This window comes from Myotis davidii, unplaced genomic scaffold, assembly GCF_000327345.1.
Source record: "Myotis davidii unplaced genomic scaffold, ASM32734v1 scaffold175, whole genome shotgun sequence".
Classification (NCBI taxonomy): domain Eukaryota; kingdom Metazoa; phylum Chordata; class Mammalia; order Chiroptera; family Vespertilionidae; genus Myotis; species Myotis davidii.
In genome coordinates this window covers 3429572-3447328 of record NW_006286972.1, presented here as the reverse complement: position 1 = coordinate 3447328, position 17757 = coordinate 3429572, and the positions used below count along the sequence as shown (strand labels likewise).

At 50.7% G+C, this 17757-nt stretch overlaps 1 long non-coding RNA gene across 1 annotated transcript in view; it reads right to left on the bottom strand.

Annotated features, from left to right (window-relative positions):
• The window catches only part of LOC107182293, a 20344-nt gene extending 4503 nt beyond the window's left edge, over nucleotides 1-15841 (bottom strand). The window contains exon 1 of the long non-coding RNA XR_001513008.1: nucleotides 15830-15841. This is a non-coding gene — a long non-coding RNA (uncharacterized LOC107182293). The remainder of the gene's footprint in view (nucleotides 1-15829) is intronic.
• Nucleotides 15842-17757: the final 1916 nt, after the last annotated feature.

The following is a 17757-nucleotide window of genomic DNA, read 5'->3' as shown; positions in this document are numbered from 1 at the left end:
TTCTATCAATGCTATTCATAGGCGCTCTACTCTTATTTTAAAATATGTAGTTTTTTCATCCAGAAAAACTTTTAATTCAAGGTGCATCCTTGGAGACTCCCTGCCCCTGAGAAGGAAATGCTAGTTTTATTTGGTCACAGCAGTTTTTAATGTGTGACATGGAAGATCATGTTATTTCAACAAAAAAAATGAGTGATGGCGGAGAGACAGAATGAGTGCCTAAAGTGCTGCCACCAGGAGGTGGGGGGGACAGGCCAGCAAAAAGCCCCCTCTTCTCCACTGGGCAGGACGCAACCCCATCTGACTCCGTGTTATTCCCTATCCACACAGAATGTGTCCACCACAGCCCAGGCTCTCAGGACCTGGTGACCAACAGAAATGCAGTGGGGGTGTGGAGGGGCATGGGGTCTGGTCTTCCTCAGCCTTTACCTGCAACATTGCTGGGGGGTGACCTGGGAAAATGTGCAGGAATGAAGAAGACTCAGGATGAAGGAGCAAGGCTCTCATGGGGGCCTCGCAAGCGCCCAGCAGTAGATAGAGTGTGTTCAGATAACGGGCCCTTGCTGTCAACACCACGCCCCAACCCCACCATTCCGCACCTGTCTTTCAGGCCAAGAGTCATTCACTAGTGGGCTCTGGGCTTTGCCCGTGACCTGCTCCACTGGAGTGCATGTGCAGGATGCTCACCGAGGCCGGCGACATAACCCAGGACCCTACAGAAGGCCTCTTCCTGCCTCACCTGCAGGCCCTCCCAAGGCAAGGACCACTATGCTCACCCCAGGCCCTGAGACTTCCCCCCAAGGCATGCTGCACTCAGAGGGGACCCATCCTAGAGCAGGCTGGGCTGTGGCCCACTGCTGAAAGCCCAGGGCGGAGGGTGCAGGACAGGCGGCAGGGTTGCAATCCTACAGCCGCACAAAGGGCCCTTGGGGACAGCCTATCGCAGCCCAGCCGCCTCCAAGTCACGCGGAGACACACATCTGGAACACCTCAGGCATGCCCATTCACTGGCACGCAGGCTTCTTGGCCAGCAGCATCCAGAACAAGATGGGTGATCCCTAGTGCCACACCCTCTTTCTCCCTCTGACTCTTCTTCACCCGCAAAATGGAGCTCAGGGCCTGCCTTCCACTCTGGGGAGCTACTCAGGGGAAGAGGCAGGGATGGGGATCTGGGAACATGGTGGGGAGGAGAAGATTCACCTTTACAATGTGCAGAGAGGGCAGGAAGGCCAGGGGCTCAGGGGCCCACTGGCCCCTCCAGACAGCCCACACCATGGGAAGGTCTCACAGGGAGCATGGGGACTCTAGACAGGCCCCAAGGGGCAGGTGGAGTGCAGGCTTGTTATCTGTTTTCTACAAAGGATGCACAGAATCAGGACTTGGGTCAGGGAACCAGCCCAGGGCCCCTTGGGAGCTTCCTGGTAGGGCTGGGAAGAGGGATATTAGGGCTTCCTCATCTAACAGGGTGGATGGAGGAGGAGTGAGGCTGCTCCATGTTACCCCACACCTACCTACCCTCCTCTTCCTCTTTGGTGTTCAGGGCAACACTGCGCCACCTAGAAGACAACATGTGCCAGCCTCTCTTGCAGCTAGTCATGGCCCAGGAGCCGTAAGTGGAAGCAAGGGGACATACAGGGAGGTCACTGGGAGGAAGCTAACTATTCTAGAGTTCCCTCTGGCCCCAAGTGTTTCTCGCTGTCCTCCTGGGATGCAGAAGTGAGGGCAGTCATCATGGTCCCTGAGGTGACAGTGAGGATGGAAGTCAGTTATTGAAGTCAATTCACAGAAATGAACGTACATATCTTAATGCCATCTGATGACATTTTACAAGTGCACACAGCATCTTTTGCTGTCAGTCTCCTCACCATTCATCTGCTCCCTTAAACTGAAGATGACTCTTGCCTGCTGTAGAATCTCACAGTCATGGGATCACATCTTTCCCTCAGCAAAATGTTTTGAGATTCCTGCATCACTAGCTGGTCATCTTACAGCTGAACAGCAACTCATCATGTGAGGGACCACTTTGTTATCCTCTCTCTTCCTGACAGTCTTGGGGTTATTTCTACTTTCTGACTGTTATGAATAAAGCTGCTGTGAGCATCCTTGTGTCATCGGTGGGAAACAGGCTCTTCCACGGAATCGTGAGAAAAGCACTTCCAGCATTCACGCGTGAGAGAGTGTGGTGTGGCATGGTTTACTTGTGATGCAATATCTAAAGAGTTCTCCTGGCTTCCCAATTTCCCATCTCCCTCCATCCTGCCATGGAAAACATCAACAGAGCCAAAGCAAAGGCCAATGCCCAGAATTTCTGCTTCAGAGCCCTTGGGAGCCCTTGCAGTCTGTCAGGGACCCCAGATGGCCACTAGACCCGCACGGTTTCATGTTCCCGGGTGGGAGAAAAGAGAAACAAACATGGTGAGTGTGGGTCGAGAGAAAGAAAGAGAGAGAGAGAGAGAGAGAGAGAGAGAGAGAGAGAGAGAGAGAGATTCTTTGTTTACCTGGAATTATGTATTCTCAAGCTTGAGAGGAAACCAGGAGCTTTTTTAAAATAGCCAATCAGCTCCCCAAACTTTCAGGGGCTTCTGATGGGGTTTACTCCCTGACGAATGATCACTTTCCCAGATTAGACTGACAAGCCTCTGTGGTCCAGCACCTCCCCCTGTGCCATTTTGACTTTACTGGGCATGTCCTTAACACCCCCTGCTTCCCCCCACACACAATCAGGTATCGGGGGGGAAGGGAGGGTGTTCATCCCCTCGGAGGAACAATTCTGCCATTCCCTGGGATGCGAAGCATTAGATTCCTGGTAAAGCTAACAGGCTCTGCTTCCCAGCTGAAGATGCTCAACAATGTCTGACTCTCCTGCTTCCTTTCCCATCAGTAATCAGCTAATGACAGTTACATTTTTACAGATCTTTGTATGGACATATATTTTTATTTATGGTGAGGAAATACTTGGATGTGCAACAGCTGGGTTGTTGGGTACACGTTAATTTAACTTTATACAAAACTAGAGGCCCAGTGCATGAATTCGTGCACAGATGGGGTCCAGCTGGCCTGCCCCAATCGGGGGCTAATCAGGCCAGGCAGAGGGAGGGGCTGTGGGCGGTTTGCTGGCCAGCCCCGCCCCAAATTGGTGTGGGGGGGCAATCGGGGGCTGGGACAGCCAGGGGGAGGGGCCACAGGCGGTTGGCCAGCCCCCAGTTGAACTTCCAGTTGAACTCCCAATCAAACTCCCGGTCAAGGGGACAATTTGCATATTAGCCTTTTATTATATAGGATTAGAGGCCCAGTGCATGAAATTCATGCGGGGGAGGGGGGATGGATCTCTCAGCCCAGCCTGTACCCTCTCCAATCCGGGACCCCTCGGGGGATGTACAACTGCTGGTTTAGGCCCAAACCCTGCCAATCCTGGCCCTCTGGCTCCTAATTGCTCACCTGCCTGCCTGCCTGGCGCCTGCTTGATTGTCCCTAACCGCCTCTGCCTGACTGCCTGATTGCCTGATTGGCCCTAACCACCTCTGCCTGCCTGCCTGATTCCCCTAACTGCTCCCCCTGCCTGATTCCCCTAACTGCTCTCCCCTGCTGGCCTGATTGCCCCTAACCGCCTATGCCTCAGCCTCACCACATGGCTTTGTCCAGAAGGATGTCCGGAAGACATCCGATCAATCCAGTTTAATTAGCATATTACCCTTTTATTAGTATAGATTGCCAGTTTCCAAGTGACTGTCCCACTTTAAACTCCCACTTGCTCCCTGACCTCACTGACACTCGGTAGTCTTGTCAGTGATTTCAACTGCAGACAGTCCAGTGGTTATGCAGTGGTATCTTAGTGTGGTTTTAATTTGCATTAGATTAACTACTTATGTTAACTATTAGATATGTATTATACAGGGGTGGGCAAAAGTGGGTTTGCAGTTGTGAGTATGGGAAATACAGAGTTTACTCTTCTGTTATTATTTGTTATTGTATTATTTATTTATACTACAACTATAAAGAAGCTACTTTTATTTAAATTACAACTATAAACCTACTTTTGCCCACCCCTGTATATGTTAAGATATATTACTTATATATATGTGTGTATATCTTTATACCAATAACACAGTCTTAACCATTGTAAGTCTTAAAATCAAGTGGTTTAAAGCCTCCAACTTCCTTCTTTTAAAGACTATCTATTCAAAGTCTTTGAATTTCCATCTAAATTTTAGAATCAGCTTTTCAATATCTACAAACAAACTTGTAGGAAATGATTGAGATCACATTAAATGTAAAGATCAATTTGGGGGAAACTCTGAACTTAATAATGTTGAGTCTTCCAATTCATGAACATGTTATATTTCTCTGCTGTTAAGTCTTCTTTATTTTCGGCCATGATTTCAGTTTTCAGTCTTGCACCCATTTTCTTAGGTTTACCCCTAAGTAATATGTATTATTTGATGCTATGGTAAACGATAAGATTTGTAAATTTTGTATTGCTAGAATATAAACATCTGGTTGGACTCCTGTATTAGCGTGGCTTCCTGCAGGAGAGCCTGGGCGTGGAATTTGTGGGTCACCTCTGCTCTGGCACGAGCAGAGCAGTGGAGAGGCGGGGAAAGGTTCTGAAGGTGGCACACCAGTGCCCAGCCCGGCCCAAGGCCCTCCGATCCTCGTCTCATGATATGGTGATGAGCTTTCCCTCTGCCAACCCCATTTCCCAGAAGCCCAGAGGTCAGCCTGTCCCCAGAGTTTGTCTCTGTCAAAGTCCTCTCCCCATGCCAGGCACCCCCTCTGGCAGGACTTCAAAGGAGCCCACCAGCTTCCTCTCCCACATGGCCCACATCTGGCCAAATACACGCATTCCTTCCCACTCTCCCTTCTCTGAATGGAATATGGTTTGTCCCCAGCCCAGCTCTTTGCCTCCTCTCTGCCCTGGGCAGCCTCCTCAGAGCCTCAAAGGTTCTAGGCAGGCTCGGCTCCCTGTCAATCACCGACAACAGAGAAACCCCTCAGACTGAGTGGTCTAGCTGGTCCCGACCAAAGAGCTGGGAAGTGAAGGCACCAGGAGCAGTATCTGCCTCTAAGGAAATAGCTTCACAAATCCCCCGCTTTCCACTCTGGGCCTGTCCACAGACAGCTTGGGAGCATGTGCCTCCTATCAGGGTCTCGGTGACCCAGGGAGAGATTTCGCTTGGTCATCTGGACATTCTTCACTTGAGTTTCTATTTATTGCATCTTGGTCCCTCCATCAAAACTTCAAATTTAATGACCTCTTATGTGTCCTCTGTGCAGGGAGCCTCACGCGGCCAGTGCTCAGGCTCTGGCCAAGTTCAGAGCCCGGACGGCAGCATGGAGTAGTAGAATGCACTCTCAAGTTAGCTGGTGAGCTGAGCACTGAGACAGGTAACCAGTATCTCAGCAGCTCAGCTTGTATAGGCTTGTTGCTGCTCCTGCCATGAGTCAGCACAAGTTGTTAGGGCAGGGGTTCTTCAACCCATGTAGTCATTTGGGGTGTTAGGACCCTTCCACGGATGGCTCTGTCCCCAGTAGTGCCTTGGGGCCCTCATCACTGGAGCCTTCAGCACCCAGGCAAGTGAGAAGAGAAAGTGTGGAGGAGCACACAGAGGTGGCTCATGGGCCAGGCCTGGAAGTGCACCCATCACTTCCACCTGCGATGCATAACCACCCAGCCATGTGGCTCCATCCAGCAGGAAGGAGGCTGGAAAATAGGGTGTAGCTGTGTGCCCTAGAGTGGGTGAACATGCACAGTGAGCCTGAGTTTAAGTCTCTGACCTGCCTCATGACCTGTGTGGCTCAGCACAAGCTGCCTCTCTGGGATGAGGTCTACTCAACACCGAGGGGAGGGTGAGTACCAAGAGGATCTCTTCCTTCCTAAGCTTCCCCTTTGATGATTCTCTACCTTGATTCTTCCATTGTGATTCACTGTCAAGATGATGAGCTCCAGGGCCTCTCTGCTGGCCCCCGGGAACCACAGAGAGCCACCCACATGGCCAACATGTGAACTCTCACTTGCCTGATAGGCATCCAACTGAGGAGGCCCAGAAGCTGGGGTCACTGTGTTAAGGGTCAGATATGCCTCCCATGAGTCCCAGCGTTTCCTCTGCTTGGAGAGTCTGTCTTCACTCTTCGCTTTGTTGCCTCTTTTTCTGCACAACCACCAATGGCCTGTCCGTGCCGTGTAGGATTCTAGACAGAGAATTGGGACAAATGGGAAACAAAAAAAAGAAAGAAAATGCCATTTTGAAACTGAAAGAACTGAGACCACATAGCGATTGATTTAAAACTTTTTAAAATAAACACTACATAATTCTCTCTCTTGCCTGTTTTTCATTAAGTTGACCAAATCCATTGATGCCTGGTTGCTTTGTGGGATTACAAACATACCATGTTTGTGTGGGATTACAAACATACCATGTTTGTAATCCCACAAAGCAAACATACCATGTTGGTAATCTCTAGGTAGAGATAGCTTCACTTTGATTTCTGCCAGCATCACTCAGCCCTAACTTTTAAAAAGAAAGTCCTCATTCATTAACTTTCAACTGACTGTAAGGGGGTCACACTTGAGACTTCCTTTTCCCACTGAGAATCTTCCAATTCAGCCCTTTTACTAGAAGGCGCTCTGAGAAAGCCGGGCGGGTAAGTTATTGCTGCTGCTGTGTCGTGTGGGAGTTTCACACACTGTCCTTGGCACCCAGTCCCTGCAGCCCTCCGGACCACGCAGTGTCTCTCCTTCCCTTGGCTGCTTAGTCATCTCCCAAGACATCTGGCAGTTGTCCGTGGCCCCTTCAAAATGTTTCCATTTATGGTTAGAATTTGGTCTTCCCGGTTTGGTCCGACAGATGGAAAAGCTTAGTGAACAGGCAGCAGCAAGAGCTTCTCTCAAGAGCAGCCAATGCGAGAGCCTGGGGGCCTGTGGCCAGAGGGGGCTTCGAGGCAACTGGGACTGCACAGACCACAGCAGGACAGGGGTGACCAGGAGAGGCTGCCGCCCACCAGCAAGTCTGCGCCATTGTTATGCTCCACCCAGCACACATCACCCACTCCCATCACATATGGAGCATGTGCCCAACTGGGAGTCAGTGCCACAACGGGGCTTGGTACAGTTTTATTGCTTAGTTTCTTCATGTTTATTTCATGTCTAATCTCCTAGGAGATTGTGGTCTCACTGGGACAGGAACCACCCTGCCCACTTTGAGGAGGGGCAGATGGTGAAGGGTGGGGAGCCTTTCAGACTGGTCACTGTCTCAGCCCACATTCAAACTCAGCCCAAGAGCACACCTTGACCGGGGCTGGGTTGACCATGATCATTCCAGACTTCTGGAGGGCAGTGGGTTGTATGTACATCAAGCCCCAGCACCCAAGCCCCTGGTCCTTGAGCCATGTGCCTTCTTTGTGCCCAGAAATCTTGCTCCCATCTCTTTTCTCTGAGGATGCCAGCCCCTCAGGGACTGCTCAGCACTCCTGTGGGTTAACCCTCCATGCAACCCCCTCCTCTTCTACGCAGTCCTCTCCCACGCGGTCCTCTCCCACTCAGTCCTCTCCCACACGGTCCTCTTTCATGCAGCCCAGTGAGAGGCACAAATGGGGCAGGAGCTCCCTTCCACAAACCAAAGCCAAAGAGGGTGTCTCCCCAACAGGACTTTTCAATCTATCAGCCCGAGTGCATCCAGTTTTCAAAATAACAGTCTCTTCCTTTATGTTACCCTATGGATTGGCTAAAGAATGAAGTACTGTTTTTCTCTCTTAGTTCTGTCACCTTCACTACAAGCCCCATGAAAGCTGAGACTGTCTTCTTCACCATGCTGGATGCTCAGGGGATGGAGGGAGGGAGGGAGGGAAGGACGGAGAGAAGGAAAAAGGAATGATTGCATTTATTGCTTGCTCTCTAGCTTTGTTCCACAAGAGCCTTACTTATGTGCCTACAACAGGGGTGGGCAAACTTTTTGACTCGAGGGCCACAATGGGTTCTTAAACTGGACCGGAGGGCCGGAACAAAAGTATGGATGGAGTGTTTGTGTGAACTAATATAAATTCAAAGTAAACATCATTACATAAAAGGGTACGGTCTTTTTGTTTGTTTGTTTTATTCATTTCAAACGGGCCAGATCAGGCCCGCGGGCCGTAGTTTTCCCACGGCTGGTCTAGAACCAATATTTCTTCCTAGAAAGAACAAAGCTTTCCCACTTGGAGCTGGGCTTTCCTCTCTCACCCAGGTGGGAGGTTTGACCTGTCATTACGGCTTGGGTGGTGTCTGTGTGCCTAGAAGACTCCCAGATGAAAGCATAATGGGTCCATCGCGACTCCAGACTGGGTCTGAGTTCCGATGACTCATGGGTCAAGTGACGTGGCCTTGCCACTTTCATCCATAGCTGCAAAGACCCCACATGGATGGCACACCTTCACTGTCAAAGTACAATTTCAAAAAAAGTAAAAACATGGCTCTGACACAAATAAGGGATGAGGACATGGCAAAGCCTCTTCAGGGAGGAACCGGGCAGGTGCTGGGGCCAGTTCAGATGGGCCTTAGAAGAGCAGGGATGGTCCATCCAACAGGATAGACTTTCTGAGATGAGTGTGCAAGTTAGAGACCAAGGTGCTATGCCCTACAGAGCGGTGGAGTCATAACCTTTAGGGTTATCCTTCCCACCAAACAGGGACTTTTGCATCTGTCCTGGACAGAGCCTGCACGCCAACATGAAAGTGCCCAGAGCCTGCACCCTTAGTGGATGGTGATGCACACACAGGACGCAGTCTTAAAGAGTCCTTGGGTGCGCTGGTTGAGCAATGCCCCAGTATGACATTGAAAGAACACATCACTCACCTTGTTGCCTTATTTCCCAATTTTAAATACTCAAAGGCTACAATCAAGGATGCTAGAATACCAACGCTTACTGAGCTCCCCGCATCCTTCAGTGTGTCTGTGGACAGGTTTGTGTGTTCATTACCTCTCATATTATTTTTCTCACAGGTGGCCATCTCAAAGAGTCAGAATACTCGTTATTATAGTACTAGAGGCCCAGTGCACAAAATCAATGCACAGATAGGGTCCTTAGCGGCTGCCGGGGCCTTCATTCATTCCGTGCCACCCCCTGTGATCAGCGCATGCCATAGCGAGCAATTGAACTCCTGGTCAATCGAACACCCAAGGGACACTTTGCATATTAGGCTTTTATATATATAGATTAGCTTGGCAGAGTGTATGTACCACACTCTAAATTTTGAGAAATTGACAGGATGTTTTCTATTTCAAAGGGGAGTGTTTGATGGAGCACAATTGAAAATCAAGTTCTTCAACACCCCGTTAAGCCCAAGTACACCATGAAATACGCCAGGGTACAAATAGGCACCAGGAAAGCTGAGGCTCCTCATCCTAGGACTCTCTGAAGGTTAAAGAGGCCGCAGGGTAGAAGCATTTGCTGAAATGTTAGTCACACTTAAGAAATCATTTTTAGATGATTCTGTGGGGGAGGAAACACCCAACTTTCCTTGACACACAGCCACGTGGACTCACTGTCTTCGTATCCTTAAGCAGGTTGTCCCCCTCACCCACCCAGACTCCTCTTCCATTTGTCACAGGACTAGCGGTCCTATGAAGAGATGGAGGAAACGATTTTATTTTGAAGGAGAAGAGCAACCCAGGTAATACCACAGTGTTGCAGGGCCTGCCTTTCACTTTTTCACCCTCAGAAGTATCATTGTGAGGCTGTGTTTCCAGTTCTGACTGGCTTCCTCTAGCCTTGCTTTTTCAGTGGGGAGGTTGAGCGGAATGAACAAGAAGTATCATGAGAATGCACTCAGCCAACGCTTACAGTGGAAAATGGGTCACAGGGTGACCACAGTGAGTCACTCTGGACGGGGTACAGCACACACCCCCGCCCCGGCTACTGGGTCCTCTGGGAATTTCCAGCGGAAAGTCTTCACTTCTGACCAAGAGGCTGGGATGGCCTGTCCCACTGGGAACACTGAAGAAAATCAATGCCACTCAATTCAACTTCAATGCTTATCGAGCTTGTACGAATCTATGTTTGCCAAGCCCTGTGTGTTACCACAAAGCAGGGCAGAGGCAACATACATTTGGATGGTATCAGGAAGTTTCCATGCAGGAGTGATATATAGGTCTTGAAACGTGGTTGACAATCACATAGATGAAGCTGGTGGGAAAGTCAGGGTGAGGGGGTGGACCCCCATGCACAGCCCCTGGAGAATGGAGAGCACAACTTTGACAGGAAAACTGCCAGGACCGGCCACATTGCCAACTCTCAGCTTCAGGCTGCTGTTGGGTGGAGAGCATCCCCTCACAGTCTACCCTTTATGATAATGCTTTCCCTCCATCCTGACTTTCTTAGGGCTATCCTGGTTCCTTCATAATCCCAGAGTCCCCAGGCTCAGTCTCAAGCTGTGCTTGCCTCTTCCTCTCCCTTAAACCATCAACCAGCTGTCAGTGTAGATCCTGCCTCAGAGGGGACCTCCTGTCTCCACCCTTTCCCTTTCCCATACCACTTACACCCTCTACATGACCCCTATTTGGGCTGTTGTAAGACATTCTTACATTTTTTCCAAACCAAGCAGACATTTCCCTGATTCCCAGCTGCAGTGATCACCTCCTTGTAGGCAGCATGGGCTCTGGTTCTGGTTTTCCAGAAAGGAGAGGTGCCTATCAGAGCATTGGGTTTCAGTGTGACAGTAGGGATGAAATCAGACAACTTGGTTCTACAGGCAACTGAGAAACACGGGTGTACCATATTTAGTCACCAGGCATGGTCCTCTAGAGAGGACTGCCCTCCAAAATGTTTAAGGAGTCAAATTGGCAGGTTCTAATGAAGAGAGCTCAGGTGACACTCCCTCTGTGCCTTCCCTCAGCCCCTCCTCTTCAGGCACTGTCTTCAAAAGAGAAAAAAAACAAAGTTGGAGGAGAGTGAGCAGAGTGCAGTCAGTACTTCAGGGATGTGAACCCCTCGTTGGCATCACTGGCTACGTTGTGAGAAGAGCACGAGGAATAGTCCTGAATCGCTGGACAAAGGGTCCAAGCCTTCATGCCTAAACCCTCAGGCCTGGAAGAAATCCGCGGCGACCCTGTGCGGGCTGCTCTCTAGCTGATTCCGCACAGCAAGCCCTGGACCGAAGCTGCCTATCAGTTCCCTCCTTGCTGCAGCTCTAAAGTCTTCCCCGCTTCTCCTCCAGTGTGAGCCTTCATTACCCAGAAGGAGCCTCCCAAACATAGGCTCCACCCACCCCCTCGTGACTTCCAGGGGCGGGACTTCCTCCTGCTGGGACTGGGTGACTTCCATACTTCCTTCTTGCCAGGCCCATCACGGGTGTGTTTGGGATCAGAGGCCCCCTGGGCTTTGGCTCTACTGCCCTGGGGACTACAGAATCCTGGGTCACCCATCTGTAGTCACATGGACCAGACTGGAAGCTTAGGAAGCCCTGTAGATCTGGAGCCTTAGATGCAGGCACTGATGGTGGAAACTCCAGTGGGTTCTGAGGGTCTTCTGGTTCTGCCTGAGAGCTTGTCCAGAATGAAATGGCCCCACCTCCCCATCCCTGCTCCCCTCACACAGTAAAGGGAGGGAGTGAAGCTAATTTCACACAGCTCCCCAAAAGACAGTTGCATGGATAGCTGAATTATGGTGTATCCATCCAGCCATTGGGGTATGACCCAATCACAAAAAGGAATGATGGACTGACCGTGCTACAGCCACGGACCCTTAAAAACATTCTGCGTGGTGAAAGGATCCAGACACAAGACGTCACGTATCGTGTGGTTTCATTTGTATGAATTGTCCAGCATAGGCACGTTCACGGAGACAGCAGACGGGATTGCCAGAGGCTGGGGAGGGAGGAGGGGGAAGGGAGCTGTTGCCTGATGGGGATAAAGTTTCCTCTTGGGGTGATGAGATGAGGGTTGCACAACATTGTGACTGTACTACATGCCAATGAAGTATACACTTTTAAATGGTTAAAATGCTGAATTTCATCTCAGTGAAAGAAAGAAAGAAAAAGAAAGGAAGAGGCCTAAGCAGACTGTCTCTATGATGGGTGCCTGAGACCAGGCACCGTGTCTTAGTCTTTCTGAGGAGCCCTCCCTCGGGAGGCACAGTGATGGTCCTATAGCTGTGCAGGAGCGATGGAAATGTACATGCTGAGGCCCAGAGGGCCTCACTTCACAGATACACAAGAGCCCAGTGACTGCCCAGATGACCCACCCATTGGCACGCTTGCCTGGCACCCTGCATATGCAGTGCCCTTTTTTCTGGGGCCTGGTTAGAAGAAGACTGGTCCCACCCCATTCCCTGCTGTGGAGAGGGCATTGGCAAGGCCTCGCACCTCATCTGCTCTGCAAAGACCTGAAATTGTAAAGGGCCTGTGTTGGGTGGGTCCCGGGGGAGAAATTACAGCCCCTCTGGCCTGTCGAATTTGGCTCCTTGCCTTTTCTTTAAGTCAGAAGAGATCAAGGCTCCTCCTTTCCGGTCCCCTGTGTTCTGACGTTTAATGTGCTAATAGCGATCCCTCCCCGCCTATTTATAACCACTTAATAATGCAGACCAGTGTGGCTCTCTGAGGTTGGGTGGTTTTATTTAATCCACTGAGTAATCTAATGTAACAGTCAATGCAGTGTGTTTCTCCCGACCCTGGCTAAGAGCTACTTGATGTGGTGGCACCGCTCCTGGCACTGAGTCTGAGGGGCAGCCCGTTCCCGCATGGAAAAACCAACTTGCCTTTCCGCTCTGTGTGTGAGTGAGCATGTGTGCATGTGGGTGTGGGCCACGCGGGACAGAGAGCAGCGTTATTGGCACGTGGGCCGAGCGTTCCTGCTTTCTCCATGCACACAGACGTTTGGGGAGGCAGTTTGGATTTGTGTGGAAACTTCATTTTTTATTTCTCCCTCTTGTTTCTCTGGTAACATCAAAAACAAACACACACAGCTGTGTCACCGGCTCCCACTCCATTTTTCCAGCAGACACCTAGCGCTGGAAACTCAGCAGGATGCAGACTCCAGAAACCCAACCAACTCTCACTGACTCTTTCTCTCCCGTTTCGCTCTGTACCTCATTCCACCAGAGCAGGCTGGGCAAACGCCCGCTTCCCCAGGGCACCAAGGACAAAGGGCCCTGGTGATCTTTTCTCCACCCTGGGACGGGCTTCTTCCGGGCCCATGCAGGGGAAGTCTCTGCTCCCACATCTTCCACCCCTGCTCTCATTTTAAACAGAAGAAGAAAATCATTCATAGCTCTTGCCTCCTCTCCTTCTCACCACCAGAGCTGTTGATGATGGAACAGGCTGCACCTACCCTGCAGCTGAGGAATCCTTGTCTCTAGAAATCCCAGAATTTGGCTGCTAGAAAAATCTTTTTCTTTATCCCAATTGTTTCATTGCAAAGGGAGGCAGCTGAGAAGCACAGAGGCCACACAGCAAATTAGTGGCAAAGCCGGTAAGGGGAAGCCTCGCTCCTGTGCTCCTGTCCACCCGCATACCACGTGATGGTCCCACAGAGAGGAGGCAGGCTGCAAAGCGCGGGGCTGCAACTGCTTCCCCAATTCATGTTTGCTGGCTTGGTCCATTGTGGTCCTAAATAATGAATTTCACATTTCCACCCATTTTTGAATCTCAAATCTGTACTCCAATATTACGGAAATTTTTCTAACACACACTAGCGTATTGTTCAAATGGCCAGTTTTACTCGTCAATTCACCATGAGCCAAAATTGCAAGTGTTCTCCTACCCTTCATGCAATCGTTTCTCCCAGCCCCCCTTTCACTGGGTCACCTTTGGCACCTTTCAGCCACTCTAGGCCCCGGTTAGATTGAATAAGAGCAGAAGACTCTCAGATTATCTCATCATTGCTCGCTAAACTCGATCCTATCGAGCACCTCCCTTATCGTCAATGAGGATATATACAAAGATCAGTCCAAGGTGATTTCACGGTACAGTTTGGGGAGAGAATTTCCAGCAAAATAATCCTTTGAAAAGCAATGTGTAGCTCTCCCATCCAAGAGCCCTCTGAAAATATCTAGGCTAGAAATTCCCCACCCACCCCTTAAAAATATGTGCAGACTAGAAGCCAAGGGTGAGGCTGGGCTGCAGCCCAGCAGCCTCAAAGCCTGGGGGAACGTGACAAGCCGTCAGGACCGGCTGAGGCCATCCGCGCCTCTCCTGCTGCTGCGAGTCACCACGGCCCAGGATGTGGGCTCAGCGAGCAGACAGACCTGGGAGAGTCGGGGAACGTGGACGCCCAGATGGTCTTGTCTGCTGCGAGGTGGCGGCCTGTGGGTCATATCATCAGCTGGGAGACCCAGGACTGTTCCTGGACTAGCAGCCTCCCTGGCACAGCTTCTGCTCCCTTCCAGCACCTCCGAGTACCTGCTGCCACGGCCTCCCTCACTGGCAGAGGACCTTAAAGCACACATGTCAACCCAGCGTAACGCTTTCTCCCTTCGCCGAGCTCGGAAGGAATCTTGACGGTAGCACACGTCAATCTCAGACAGGGTCCCCTTCAGCTCTAAAACGACTGTATGCAGTGAACCATTTAGGCAGAGACGTGCCTCAAAAACATTGACTAATCCCTGGGCTTAATACAAAATGCTAGCATTCGAACGAAAAGAGACAAGGAGTACTAGCTTATGTCCGTCAAGAGGCAGGCGCCAAGAGGGGATTAGAGCAGATGTCTTGGGGAAACATCTGTGAGAGATAAAGCGAGAGGAGCGGGGGAGGGGTGGGGGCGGCAGGAAGTCTGGGTCTGCACATGGGCTGGGAAGGCTCAGGCAGGCGGTGGAGGGCTCTGGAACCCAGTTTCCCTTTCACGGGGTCCTGTGACAGGAATGGCCTGCATTAGTATCTCCACAAACTGAGTCACTAGGCAGGTCATCCCCGTGAGGTGTGGCCGGGTGGGGGAGGGCCAGGAAGGGCGCCTGGGGGTTCTCAAACACGGTTTGGCTCTCCTGGTGCACACGGCATGGACACTCCGCTTTGCACTGCAAGGACCCACTTCTCTGCTCTGGCCCAGAGCAGCCCCACAGGCCTCTCTCAGGAGGACACTTAGAGGAGGGCGGTCGGTGGGGTGAACCACAGCAGTAGGTCTCAGGACTGTGACTCTCATCCTGTCCCTCCTCCACCATCCACTCTGCATCCCCCTCACGCTGGGAAGTCATCACCCAAGCAGAGCCCCATGACTTTCCGGTGTGGGGGGCTCAAACCTTCATTCTGGGGCGAAGGCACCAAGGACCCAGCTGGGCAGGGGTCACTCCTGACTCTGGCCTGGGCAGGGTCCCCACTGCCCACACCCATGCCCCAACCCACTGGGGCCTCCGGGATTCTATGGAGAATGGTGAGAAAATTCCCGATGCTGGAGACTAAACAGCCACGGTCCCAAGGGCGTGGGACTGACTAACCACAGAGCTGAGGGGATCTGAGGGGTTCACCAGGCTGCGTAGGGTTTCTCTCAAACACCAAGCTCCCCACATGCCGGTCTCTGCCATCAGGATGCATAATTGGAAACAGACCCCATGTGTGACTCAGAGGAAGCTGGTGCCTCCCTCCCCCACCGCTCGCACAGGCTTTTTAACCAGGGGCTTCGCTTCCTGTGAGCCCCTGGCTGCGTCTGGATGGCATGTGTAGGTCACACAGCTGATCTCATCCAGCTGGAGCATTCTAGAAGGCGCTGCTCCCATGCAGGACACAGGAGAGTGGTCACCACAGTTCCTCATCCCTTCCAAGAGTATCTGGCTACATACATACATACATACATACACACACACACACACACACACACACACCCCTATGCACATGCATATGCACAAATGCATGCACATATATACATGAATACATACACACATGCACTTACATACCCAGAGACATTCATACAAATTCATACATGTCTGTGCAAATACATTTATATTAGAACATACACGTGTGCATATATGCATGTGCACATAGATGTGCAAATATGCATGCTTGTGTGTGCGTGCCTATATAAATACATACCGATCGATACAAACATACATGCATACATACACACAAAACACTCCACCAGCTCCTTATGCCTGTGAGGACATAGGATCCCAGCACACTGAAGTGACCACTCAGGGCTCCCAACACCCTGCCCTGGGTCCCTATCCAGGGGCTCAGTTTTGGGAAAATGCAACAGAGACAGTCTGCCAAGGGGATGTGAGGAGTACCAAGACTCTCTTCCCAGTCACATGACTGTACCTCATTCCACATTGAAAAGCAGCCTTCATGCTCATAGCAAATCAGCCCCAGTTCTGTGGGGTGCACTGTGGGTGCTTGTACAACGGGCTGCGTGCCATGGAAATGTGTGTGCCATGCAGGGAGCATGCCACAGGGAATCGGGTGCACCATGAAGTGTACGCACCATGGGAGGCGTGTGCACCATAAGGCATGTGCGCTATGGGAGGTGTGTGCACCATAAGGCATGCGCACTATGGGAGGTGTGTGCACCATGAGGTGTGTGCACCATGGGGTGTGTGCACCATGAGGTGTGTGCACCATGAGGTGTGTGCACCATGGGGGGTGTGTGCACCATGAGGTGTGTGCACCATGAGGTGTGTGCACCATGGGGGGTGTGTGCACCATGAGGTGTGTGCACCATGAGGTGTGTGCACCATGGGGGGTGTGTGCACCATGAGGTGTGTGCACCATGAGGTGTGTGCACCATGGGGGGTGTGTGCACCATGAGGTGTGTGCACCATGAGGTGTGTGTACCATGAGGTGTGTATATCATGAGGTGTGTGTACCATGAGGTGTGTGCACCATGAGGTGTGTACACCATGAAGTGTATGTACCATGAGGTGTATGTACCATGAAGTGTGTGCACCATGAGCTGTATGTACCATGAAGTGTGTGCACCATGAGGTGTGTACACCATGAAGTGTATGTACCATGAGGTGTATGTACCATGAAGTGTGTGTATCATGAGGTGTATGTACCATGAAGTGTGTGTATCATGAGGCGTGTGCACCATGGGAGGTGTGCATACCATGAGTGTGCCATGTGCTGCACCTCTGATAGAACACACATGCCACCTGTCCTAGACTTGCCTGAGCACCTTCGTCTCCTGTAGCCCAGGCTTGTGCTACCAGCTCTTGTCTCCTGGGGGATGGTTCAGATGGACTGCCTTGCCCACGCCCACTTGACCTCTGGCTTCGCAGCTCCAGAAACCACTACCAGGTGACTGGGGAGTAGCTGTGCTCTTATTATCATTGTTCTTTTTTTATGGAGGTATAACTAAATATAACATTCTATTAGCTTCAGGTGGATAATGTGATGATTCAATATCGGTATATGTTGTGAAATGATCACCATAGTAAGTCTAGTTAGCATCACCACACATAGTCACAAAATTTTTTTCTTACGATGAGAACTTTTAAGATATACTCTCTTAGCAACCTTCAAATATACAATCTAGTATTGTTGACTACAGTCACTATGTTGCACATTACATCCCAGGACTTATTTTATAACTGGAAGTTTGTACCTTTTGAGACACTTCACCCGTTTCATCTACCTTCCACTCCCGCTTCTGGCAACCACCTCTCTCTGTTCTCTGTATCTATGAGCTCAGTTGGTTTGGTTTGGTTTGGTTTCTTTACATTTCACATATAGGTGAAATTATATAACATTGGTCTCTGTCTGACTTATTTCACTTAACATATGCCCTCAAGTGGTCCATCCAAGTTGCCACAAACGCAAGATTTCATTCTTTTTTATAACTGAGTAATAATCCATTGTATATAC